Raw genomic sequence first — 12,642 nt, forward strand, 5'->3', positions numbered from 1 at the left:
CTTTTGGATTGATGATTTACAAATATATGTTTGTTATTATAAAATAATAAAGTATTTTGAGAAGTCCTTTACATGTGCTATTCTCATAAGATCTTCAAGAAGTCTAGGAGGTAAGTGCTATTATTATCCCCATTTTATAGCTAGGGAAACTCTAGATGAGAACTACTAAGTGATCTGCCCACAATCATATAATGACAAAGTGACCAAGGCAGGATTTTGAATAAGTGCTGAGCACTCATTCTACTATATCATCTAGCTTCTTGCTTTCCTTTTGTAATCTTCAGAAGAGTAAAGATAAGTCTGCTTTTGTATCTTTATTCTCACTACCTAGAACTGTTCTCCTGGATGTTCCACTAAGAAACAAGGCACTCTATCTCTCAGCTCTGGGCATTCTCTCTGGTTGCTCCCATACCTAAAATGTTCCCCTTTCTCTTTTATGACCACTGACCTCCATGGCTTCCTTTAGTTCCCAATTAAAATCCCATCTTCCACAGGAGACCTTCCCTCACCCCTCTTAATTCTAGCCCCTTCTCTCTGTTAATTATTTACTACCTATCCTGTACTTAGCTTGTTTTGTATATATGTTGTCTCTCATAACAGATTGTAAGTTCCTTGAAGGAAGGAATTATTATTTTTTTAAACCCTTAACTTCTGTGTATTGGCTCCTAGGTGGGAGAGTGGTAAGGTGGGCAATGGGGGTCAAGTGACTTGCCCAGGGTCACACAGCTGGGAAGTGTCTGAGGCCAGATTTGAACCTAGGACCTCCCGTCTCTAGGCCTGACTCTCAATCCACTGAGCTACCCAGCTGCCCCGAAGTAATTATTTTTTGTCTCCAGTGCTTAGCAGTATCTGATGTATAGTAGATGATTAATAAATTAATTTGATTTGATATAGCGATATGCTCATTAGTTGACTGATGAGAATCATTTGAAGGAATAGAACATGTTTACCCTGCAGAAAAAAATACAGGAGAAAACATGATAATTGTGTTTGTCTTTGAAGGGCTTTCCCATAAAACAGGGATTAGACTTTTTCTTCTTAGATGTAGTATAGAGAGAGGGGGTCATATAGTTTTTTCAAGCTTTGGCTGAATTCTAAAGCAGTTAGGGGTTTGAAATCTTGAGGAAAAGGAGAGTTGGTTTGGGTCTTCCGTGGAGGGAGGTTGTCTAACCAACAGAGCTGCCTCCTTACCTATCTGTAGTATTGAAATTTAGCCTAGCTTTGAAATATTTATTTAAGAAATTGTTATTTTGGATAAACCCTTTATATCTTCCTTCCTAATATTATTTCCTACCTTTCCTCCCTTACCTTATATGTCTGTGGAGTTAATAAGGAGAGTAATTAGAGAGGAGATCAAATCTGTGAAGGGTTAATTGTTATTTGACAGTATTAGATATAAAGAAACTAGTCAGTCATCATTTATTCCCTTTAGATATCAAGAGCATTTTGTAAGCTGAGTTAAAGGCAGGTCCTTACTCAGAATCCATCTCTGCCTCCCTTCCGCCACCTGAAGTTCCTGAGAAAACTGTTAGGGCTTTCCTCAATCCACTTTCCTGACACATCATCCTTTAAAGATAATAAACCCTTTTGTGTTTTAACAGACTTATTAGTGTAATTGATCAGTTAGTTATTAAGAGAGGGAAGAAGAGGGAAAGAACTAACATACTCTGGGCTTGAAGGGAAGCCGGGTATCCATCTTGGAGGAAGGTGTAACTTCAAAACAAGTCTCTTCCTGTGAAATTAACTAAGCCTGTTGTTAATTTCAGTTTAGTCTATTTTCCTCAGCCTGTGTTTAAGTCTGAGTCCTGATCTATAAGCCCTGCTGTATTTGCCTGTTAGATTAATTCTCCCTCTCCCTGAAGATCTTATTCCTTCAGTGTTAAACTCCTGACTTCAGCCCTAATATATCCTGAATCTCCTTATTCCAGCCTACCTGTAGCCTAAATTTACTATCTTAATAATTCCCTGATAACCTCCTTTAAAAATTCCCTTGTACCCCACACCTTTCCTCAAATTATCCCCATTACATAGATTAGGAATCCTTAATTCCCTTCTTCCTCCAGAGGACTCATCTGTAATTCACAGATGGAAGTCATCGGAAGGCAATTTCAGTCTTCCTATTGGTATTAGAGTAAGGAGAAAATCTGTAGCAAAAGTAGAATATTCTGTCTTAGAAGTGGTTAGTTCTTTTCACTCAGGAACAGATTTTTTTGGTAGCATGAACATCCTTGGTCAGTTCTACCAAAACCAATGAATCCTTTCTCAAAATAATGCTTTTAAATGTAGCTAGCCTGAGCCTGTAATTAAATGGATAGTATGTTTGGCAAAAAAAGTCACCAGAAATATGCTGACTATCTTTATTATTGTTATAAGATTACAAAAGAAACCATTTTTATTGCAATATGATTATCATTTCTTTTTTTTAAAGCACACAGATTTTCATTAAAGATCTCTTCATCTAACTTCAGTCATGTCTAATTCTTCTTGATCCTTTTTGGGGTTTTCTTGGAATGGTTTGCCATTTCCTTCTCTAGCTCATTTTACAGATGAGGAACTGAGGGAAACTGGGTTCATTGACTTGCCCAGGATTACCCAGCTAGTAAGTGTCTGAGGCCAGCTTTGAATCCATAAAGAAAATGAGTCTTCTTGATTCTAAGGCCAGTGCTCTATCCACTGTGCCACCTAGCTACCCAGCTAAGGATGGATGACCAACTGCCAGACAAATTGCATAATGACGCTTGTTATAGTGTGGGTTATTCTACCTGGCCTCTGAGTTCCCTTCCCACACTGAGATCCTGTGAAGCAACATGTATAGCCTGAGAAGCAAATAGTCTGTAGAACGCTTTAGTAATAGTATCCTGTCCATTGTACAGTTAGTCCTCCTGAAACACAGGAAGAATGGTGTGAGCAATTTAGAAAAGACATTAATAGCCATGAAGCATAATTTCATGTCTTTTAGTTGTCTCTGTCTCTAAACTCCTAGGAGGCTTGGCTACTAAGTATTTAGAAAGAAAACACTCAACCATAGTCACACTACTACTGTTGCTGCTGCTACTACTACTACTACTACTACCATTACTACTACTACTACTACTACTACCATTATTACTACTACTACTACCATTATTACTACTACTACTACTATTACTACTACTAATACTACCATTATTACTACTACTACTACTATTACTACTACTAATACTACCATTATTATTACTACTACTACTACTACTACTGCTACTACTACTACTCCCATTATTACTACTACTACTACTACTACTACTACTACTACTACTACTGCTACTACTACTACTATGAATAATAATAATAATAATAGCAGCTAGAATTTAAATAAGGTCATTCACTCTGCTTAGTGCTTTAAAAGTATTATCTCATTTAATCCTCATAACAATCCTGTGAGGTAAGTACTATTATGAAATGGTAAAATAAAGGGAGTCCAGACACTCAGAAGTTTGAATTAATGGAACCAATATTTATTCATTAGTCTATTGATTGATAAATGTACCTACTGGCCAGGACAGACGTTCTCAGTGAAAGCTGCCCCACACTGAAGTTACAATGCAGTTTTTATAGGGTACAAGATACAAAGCAAACAATGTTCGTTAATGAGACATCACCTTGATGAAGCAAGCAAACCTTATTGTCTAGAAGCCATATTTGTCATTAGCATGGAGTATGGGACATTCCATTGTATATTTTATCCTTGACTGGCTGCTTGTTAGTAAGGGAGTTACTTTCTCATGGATCCTGACTGTATGTTGTTTTGGTTCTGAGCTGACTGACCATCACAGGAAAGCTCATGTGTGATTTCTGTTTTCCCCAGGGAGAAACAGGTTTTCTGGTCAATGACTTAGTTTACCTCACTTCAATTATTATCCCCATTTACTGTTGAGAAAACTAAGGCAGAGATGATTTTCTTCGAGTACCACAACTGGATGTAAACTCTAACTATAAACAGTCAACTGAGATCAGATTTGAATTCAGGGATTCCTGACTTTAGAATCTAGAATTCTGTCCTCTAAACCACATTAAACAAGCTATGCTATCCTGGAGATTCTGTCAGGGGAAAGGTTTTTTGTTTGAGCACAGCATAGGCACCAAAGAGAAAAAATCCTGAGGAATGCCTTGATAATGAGTCCCATTCTCTCCCTTGGGATATCATTTTTCCTGGGTCTGGTTCATGACTTTGCCTCCCTCTGTGATGATAGAAGTCACTCCCTAAGTTTGTCCTACCCCATAACCCATATTTTGCTTGCATAGGAGCAGGACATAGGGGTACTGAGGATAAAAGGTGTGGGACTGAGTGTTCTCTCTGTCCCTCTGTCTCTATCTCTGTCTCTCTGTCTCTCTCTCTCTCCTCCCTCTCCCTTCTTCCCTTCCTCTCTCTGTCTCTCTCTCTCTGTTTATCTGTCTCTGTCTCTATCTCCCTCTCCTTCTTCCTCTTCTTCCCTCCCTTCTTCTCTCTCTGTCTCTGTCTCTCTGTCTCTTCTCTGTCTCTCGTTATTTCTCTCTCTGTCTCTGTCTCTCTCTGTCTCTGTCTGTCTCCCTCTCTCCCTCTCCTTCTCCCTCTTCCTCCCTCTCTTCTCTGTCTCTGTCTCTCTGTCTCTTTCTCCCCCACCCCTGCCCCCAAGGCTTTGGGCCTTAATGGGTTTGGGATTTCGGCTTAGGTATTTTTCTAGATAGGTGAGATTTTTCTGTCCCCTTCCTTCATTTCCCTTTTTCATATATCTCCATTTTTATTAAAAATTACATTATTAAGAGCTACTAACGGATTCCTGATTTGAGAGTAAATTTTATAACTGTGACCACAATATTTTATTTATATTACATTTAATAATTTTCTTTTCATTTATTACACCTTACATCCTTTGAACTTATGTCAACAATATAAGTCTGATCTCATGCTCAAAACATCAACATCAGAAATGTGGATTGCTTTCTACAGCTTAAATAAATAGCTCATTACATATAAAAAATGCCTTGGCACCATCACAGCTGCTCCCTGTCACCCATGAGTTTCAGGTATCCTACCTTCTAGGCTCTACTAACACTAAAATCTTTTTGGATTCCTTTTTTTTCCCCTCCTCTCCATTGCTTCCCCAAACCCTAGTCTTGTTCTATCAATAAGGATTCTGCCCTCGAAGAGTTTACATGTAATTTTAGGATAAAAATAAAACATTTAAGAGGAAGTCAGGAAAAACCTAGTCTAGGATATGGCTCTTAAGCTGAGCAGTGAAGGAAATTGGGGGGGGGTGTTCTAAGAAGTGAAAATTGAAAAATAATCCTTTCCACTTTCTTCACTATGAAATATTCTCACTTTATCTTGTATTTTAGTAATTTCTGAACATATTTTACACTCCTTTTTATGCCTACCCACATGACCACCCATTAGTTTGTAATCTGCTTGAAGTCTTGACCATACTTTAATCATTTTTGTGTACTTCAGTATCTAGCAGAGGCTTGTAGAAAATAGATCCATTATTGCTTCTTGGACTGATTTTATCTATTCCCTCATATAGACAGAGCCTTTGATTAATGAATGTTATAATCCCCACTTTACAGATCAGCAGACTGATGATGCATACAAAACAATCCCACCAAGAATCTCTGATTAAATATAGTATTCATGAGCTTGACATAAATCAGAGTTCTCTTTTTATGATCAGTGGGTTAACATTTTTATCTTTTGAGAATTCCTCATCAAAGAGTAAAGTGATAATTAATGAGAGATGCTACAACCTAAAAGAAAGATTTGAAATTAAATGACCAGAATCTGAATCTGAGCTTTATCACCTATTGGCTTGGTGAGCTTAAGGAGTGAAAGTAATCTTTGGCCCTTGGTTTCTTCATCTATAAATTGAGTCTAGCATTTGTCTTAGCCTTTCTCATAGAGCTATTTTGAGGATAATTTGAAATAATTCATGCACTATCCTGAGTAATTTTAAGGAATTAGATGGCACAATGAATAGAATGTCAGACCTGGAGTCAGGAAGACTCATCTTTCTAAGTTCAAATCCAACCTCAGATATTTACTAGGTGTGTGACTCTGGGCAAGTCACTTAACCCTCTTTGCATCAGTTCCTCATCTGTAAAAATGAGATCTAGGCCTCTTCCGCTAGCCAGTCATATGACTGCTTCACACCATTTATAGTCCTTTAGAGATTCTACATGCTATGATAAGGCAGCTAGGTGATGCAGTGGATGAATACAGACCTAGAGTCAGGAAGATCTGAATTCAAATTTAGCCTCAGACACAAGCTGCATGACCTGGACAAGTCACCTAACCCTCTTTGCCTCAGTTTCTTCATCTATAAAATGAGCTAAATAAGGAAATGGCAAATCACTCTAACACCTTTGCCAAGAAAATTCCAAATGGAGTTATGAAGAGTCAGAAACTACTAAAAAAAATGACTACACAACATCAGTATGAACCTCAACTACATCATTGTTATTTAAACACAATTCAGAAATACCAGGGAATACTAAATCATCTAAAATATTTTTAATTGCCCAAAACAAAGCACATCTTTCTGATGAATCAGTTTTTCATTACTCAAAATCAGGTCAGAGATCACAATGTCTCCAATGATATGAATATCAAAGCTAAAATAAAGAGACATATTCAAACCCAGCCCTTTTTAGTGCTTTCTTTCCTTTTTATTCCAAAAATAGCCCATTACCAGTCAAGGTTAGTCATTTACTCACCCATGACTCAGTGATCTTCCTCACAGTACTGATGTACTCTGAGTAAAAGCTATAATTATGTAACCAACTTGTCAAGAGAGGCAATCTAATTCCCTGGACTGTGGAGATTTTGCATTTCTGTAGGATGGTTTAGTGAATTTAGTTTAAAAAGTCAGTAGGAAATGCATGGATTTATTTAGACTACAGCTGGAGATGGAGTCAAAAGGCTTGGGTTTGACTTCAGACTTAGCCACTTATGAGACATGGGATTGTAGGTTAGTCAATTAACCTCCCAGATCCCTTCTTTTCTCATCTGGAAAATGGGGTGAGAGTATTGACTCTGCTCCCCACATGGTTTTTATGAGCATCAAAAATATACATGAATGCTCTTTATAACCATAAAACATAAATGTCAGCTAGAGTGTGCATTATTATCATTATCATCATCACCATTATAATCATAGTTCTCATCATCATTCAGCTATGGAATTTTCCCAAAATGTTATCACCTGCAACATACAGCAGACGTGATTGGCCTGGTTGAAATATCACTTGGTATTCAATTCATTATTTTCCTCCATCTCTTGACATTTTCATTGTTTTGTTAATGTCTTTTTTTCCCTTCTCTTCTATTCCCCATTACAAATTTAGCCAAGCAATGTCTCTATTGGCCTTCAGCTATTTAAATGAAATCGGAAAGAATTGAAAAATGGGGTGGTCACTGGTGGGGGGGGTGTTGCAGACATTTTTCAGGGGAACTGGACAGCTGAAGGCCTGATGGGTTTCAGTTCTGAAAATACACATGTCTATAAATAAATCTGCCTTTGCCTGCAGCTCCAAGTCTGGGAGAGATGAGTCTGGAGGCAAAAAAACGGAAATGGCTGGATGAAATGCCTCCAGATCAGATGAAGAGGCTTCCAGCAGTCAGTAAAGGCAACAGACAGGTCAAGTGGGTAAGTTTAGGTATGTTTTCTTTTATTTTAAAGCCCCTAGTATATTCATGAGGAAGAGAGATTAAATATCAGTAAGAAAAAGGCCGCTAACAGACCAACTCCACAGATTCTGGACTGTCAGTAATTTTCCACTGAAGCAAAAAAAGAGCAGGTAATACATTTTCACAACAACCTCCCCCCTAAACTCCAACAGTAGAGAATCAGCTTCCCTTACTACATTATAATAAACAATTCCCTATGAAACAACCCCTCGAAAGACTGTAAGCTCCCACTTATTAAACACTCACTAATAGCTCTTGGCATATAGTGGAACTTAATAAATGCTCAGTGATGGATTGATCCAATCACTGTATTATAAACTCTTGCTATAGAATCGTATAATACCTCTTTCAGGGATTGTTCACCTGGCATGTGTGAATTATTTTAATAGTTACTTCAATATAATTGGTTTCCTTCGTACTTTGCTTTAGACATTTGAAAACAACACTCTGAGAAAGGGTCCATTGGCTTTGTCAGACTGTCAGAAAGGTCCATGATACACATACATACAAAGGGGAAGAATCCCTATTCTATGAGATTGCAGATTCAGAGTACTAGGTAATTAATTCCTCCCCATCAATCCCAAACAATTCATCCCACACTATGAGGTACCTGCTGCTTGCAAGACAAAATGGTACCAGGATGATGCACATACAAAGCTTTGTTTAGATAGGGCCTCTGCTCTCAGAGTTTGAAGTCTAGTGGGGATAAAATGAATTCAGATACTTATAAAGCACAATACAACATGATAATTACATTAAAAAAGAGAATATTAGAGAAATTCTGAGAGAAAAAAGTATTATCCACTGGGAACCTCAAGAAAGACTTTCTGGGTAAGACAGTCTAGTTGTATTCCAAAGGATGGATTGGAGTTCAATAAATGAAGATGGAGAAAAAAGGTATTCCAGGAATGAAGAACCTAACAAAAAGCAACAGGGAGTTAAAGTCCATCCACTGGTTCTTTAAAAGGGCAGTGCTACACATTTTGGCTAGAGTCTGTGGAGGGCGAACAATATAAGACTGGAAAAAACTAAATAGCTCCAGGCAGACAATGAATGACAGTCTAAAAATAGTTAACTTTACTGTGGAAGAAAAAAGGAGTCATTGAAGTTGGTTGTGGTTGTGGTGGTTGTTTTTGTTATTATTTTTGTTGTTGTTTAGCAGAATGACAAGGCATATCTATACATAAGATAAATCTGGCAGTGATATTAAAAAAAAAAAAGATATAAGAGGAGGGAGTTGACAACAGCCCAGGTAAGTGGCGATAAGGGCCTGACCCAGGGCAGAGGCAACGGATGCATATTAGATTTAAAACATCCTCTACAAAATTGCAATTTCCCTTCCACCTAAATCGTAAGCTTTCCCACTAGTAAATTCTAAGCTCTCACTTAATATCCCAGTAGACTGCAAGCCATCTCTATCCCACCCTTCAGCTATTTTTTAAATTGATGGCATGGTATAAAGAACATCTTGAATTAGATTCAGAATATTTGGGGTTACATCCTACTTCTGCCCTTTAACAACAGTATGTTTGTGCAAGTCTCTCTGACACTCAGTTCCTTCATCTCTAAGTAGAGAATAATGCTTAGGCCACTTCACAGTTATTATAGAAAATGCATGTGAAAATGCATTACAAATATTAACAATAATGACACTTAACATTTATAGTGTTCTAAGGTTTGGAAAGTGCTTTATACATAGTTTCCTTTTCAATTTTTACAATAACTCTATAAGGGAGTTGTTTTATTATCCTCGCTTTACAGATGAGCAAAAAAAAGGCTGAGATTAAATGACTTGCTCCAGAATCACATGGCCAGAAAGTGTTATATCTGGATTTTAGCTAATCCTATAAGCTGCCTAGCCATCATAGAAGATACTCTTCCTGACTCCAAAGTGATTTCTCTATTCACTACATCACCTCTACAACTGTAAATTGTTATTATTATAAACCCCTTAAAGATGCCTTAAATTTATGAGCAAGGAAAATAATGATTCACAGTGATGACCAAATACTCACTTCAAATGTGATAAGAAATTTTGAGAGGGCACAGGTTGCCCCTAAAGTGACCAACCAACTTTAGTGAGATGTTTAGGTGTAGAGATCTGCTGGTATGCTCTCCTTTAAAGTCAAAAAAGTATATACAAAGTGCATCACTACTTTGGAAGATGGGGAGCAGCCTCTGACCACTTAAGGATGATCTGTTCACCTTTGTACTCACTGTCATGACTAGCATACTTCTTTGTACATATCTGATACTCAAATAGCATTGGTTGAGCTGAATAAAAATGAATTCATGACTTATGAACTAGAAGTTCTTGTTGATAAGAGTCAATTAAGATTAACTACATTAAGCAAATTGCTGCCATATACATTCTTTCACTTGCACATCTCCATGTTGGTACTTACCATTGTTCACTTACGGGCCTATTACCAAAGACTGATCAAATATTGGAATCAAAGGGTATAGAGTAGGAAGCAACAAAGGAATTATTTAATCCAAAACTCATTTTCTAGATGAAGAAACTAAGGTCAGAAGAGAAGGAAGTGATTTGTCCAAAGTCACATAGATAACAAATGGCAAAGCTTGGATGCTATATTCACGCCTGTGTCACTAAGGTATCTGAACTAAAAGAGATAGAATATTATGATAGAGTTCTGGACTTTAAATTATTGTTGTTTATACTTTATTTTTAAGAGGACCAATGGAATCATGGGTAATATCTAGACATGCACTTGATTGGACTTAAGTGAGGCAGAGTTGAACAAAGTAGAGTCATCCACATCCCAAATCACACTGGAATCTGTTAGAGTCACAGTAGAAAACAGAGAAAACTCCCCATTTAAATACATGCAAAGAGAAGGAGAAAAAAAACCTATTAAATGCCTAAATATATAGTTGACCATAAGGACACTGACATGAAATCCAGGGATTGAGACTGAATGATTTCACTTTTACACAAATTAAGATGGAGTTTGGTATAAAATATATATTAAATTCAAAAAGAATAGAGACAAGGGAAAGTAAAGGAGAAAAGAGGTATAAGAAGGAGTAGAGTAGAAAGGGAAGAAATGGTCAAAAGTAAAAAGAATCTTCACTTTCAATGAGTGAACAAAAAGGGAAATAAATTAAGAAATAAAATTATGAAAAAATGGATAAGGAAATAAGGAAAGAAGGAAAAAAGTGAGAGAGGGATAGATGAAGAGAGGGAGGGAAGGAAGTAGTAAGGAAGGAAGGGAGGGAGGGAGGAAGAAAGGGAAGGAGGAAGGGAGGAACTTCCTGGGGTAGAGTTTCTGGGCTTAATGACCTGAGAAGGGGCAGAGGTATAGAAAGAGATTATTTCAATTATAGCTAATTCATGCTTTTCAATTCCTTCTCTTTTCCTGTTAACTGTCTTATTTATAAATAAAGACAGTGAAAAAAGAGGTAAAAAAATCAGATGATATGATGGAGTGAGAGTGGAATTATCAATCATAATAATTGAGGTGAATGGAATAAACTCACCCATAAAACAGAGGAAGTAGAAGTTAAATAATCTGACATCCTAATGAAATATTGAAGAAGTCATGAATGAGTATCCAAAAGGAGATATAACCAGGATCATTCCAATTAAAAATCAACTATAATTTAACATAAATTGTTTGAAACTAACAGAGAAACATGGTATACTTCTTTAAGAAAATACAATTATGATACCTAATTCAGATAAAGAGGTCACAGAAAGATTACTAGAGAGCAAAATATCTAAAGATATTTATTTTAAAATATTGAATAAAATATTAACAAGGAGGCTACAGCCTCATTTAAAATGATTATGTTAATAATCAGGTTGGATTTATACCAGAAATGCTACATTGGTTCAATATTTAGAAAACTACAAACATACACTATAACAAAAATAATAAAATCCCAAGATTACATTAATAATATCAAAATAACTTTTTACAAAATTCAATCTTTTATGTCAACAACATTGAAAATAATTGGAATAAATGGACTTAAATATTGTAAGTTGCATCTGCGGTGAAACAAAAGCAAATATCTGTAATGGAGAAAGATTAGAGACTTTTCTAGTGAGATCAAGGGTAAAAATAAAAGCTTATTGACACTACTTTTATATTTTATACAATTTTCTAAATACCAGTGATAGCAATAAAAAGAGAAAAATATTCTAATCACTTGATTTTTCAATAATCCAGAAAATGCTGTAACTATAAATTGTAGGCAAATTTCTCTTTGGGGCAAGGAGTGATCCTTTTGGAGTTCTTGACATTGAGAAAGTCATATGTCTGGCTTTACACACACACACACACACACACACACACACACACACACACAATAAATAAAAACTAAAGACACTTTTCCTGAGAGATACCACAGTTAAATGGGAAAAAGCACTTTATTTGGTATTCAGGGACCTATTTATGTTTTCTACCCATGTGACTTAGGAGAAATCACTTCATGTCTCTAGGTTTCAGTTTCTCATCTCCAAATGAAGAAACCAGAGATCCCCTCCACCTTTGGATCTATAGCTTCATGATTTCTTCATTAAAACTTTTATGTACTAGTCTATTAGTTCTTGACCCTGTAATAGCTTGCAATGGTTACTGGTTAACTGGAAAAGGGATCTCTTATAATAGGTTTGATATCTGATACAGCAGTCCCTCTGTTATAAGGATCAAGTGAATTGAAGCTGGCATAAAATATCTGAATCCCAGAGGGTTCGAACTGAAATGAAATGTACGCATAAGTTATTCTAGCTTCACACTGACACACATGTAGTGTTTTTCAGTTTCCCTAATAACAACCCTGTTCATTAATTAGTGTAAGCGTTATTATCACAATGTTTCAAATAAGGCAACTTAGTTCATAATGGTTAAATTAATCAGATCTGGGTCATAAAGCTAGTAAATGATACACGTATTCTTCAGCTCAGGTTTCCTGCC

At 36.5% G+C, this 12,642-nt stretch overlaps 1 non-coding gene across 1 annotated transcript; it reads left to right on the plus strand.

Annotated features, from left to right (window-relative positions):
* The first annotated feature begins 9,656 nt into the window (after positions 1-9,656).
* Positions 9,657-9,807, plus strand: LOC123232603. Its single transcript, XR_006505145.1, has one exon. It is a non-coding gene; the product is annotated as a U12 minor spliceosomal RNA (small nuclear RNA).
* The last annotated feature ends 2,835 nt before the right edge of the window (positions 9,808-12,642 follow it).

This window comes from Gracilinanus agilis, chromosome 1, assembly GCF_016433145.1.
Source record: "Gracilinanus agilis isolate LMUSP501 chromosome 1, AgileGrace, whole genome shotgun sequence".
In the NCBI taxonomy this organism is placed as follows: Eukaryota; Metazoa; Chordata; class Mammalia; order Didelphimorphia; family Didelphidae; genus Gracilinanus; species Gracilinanus agilis.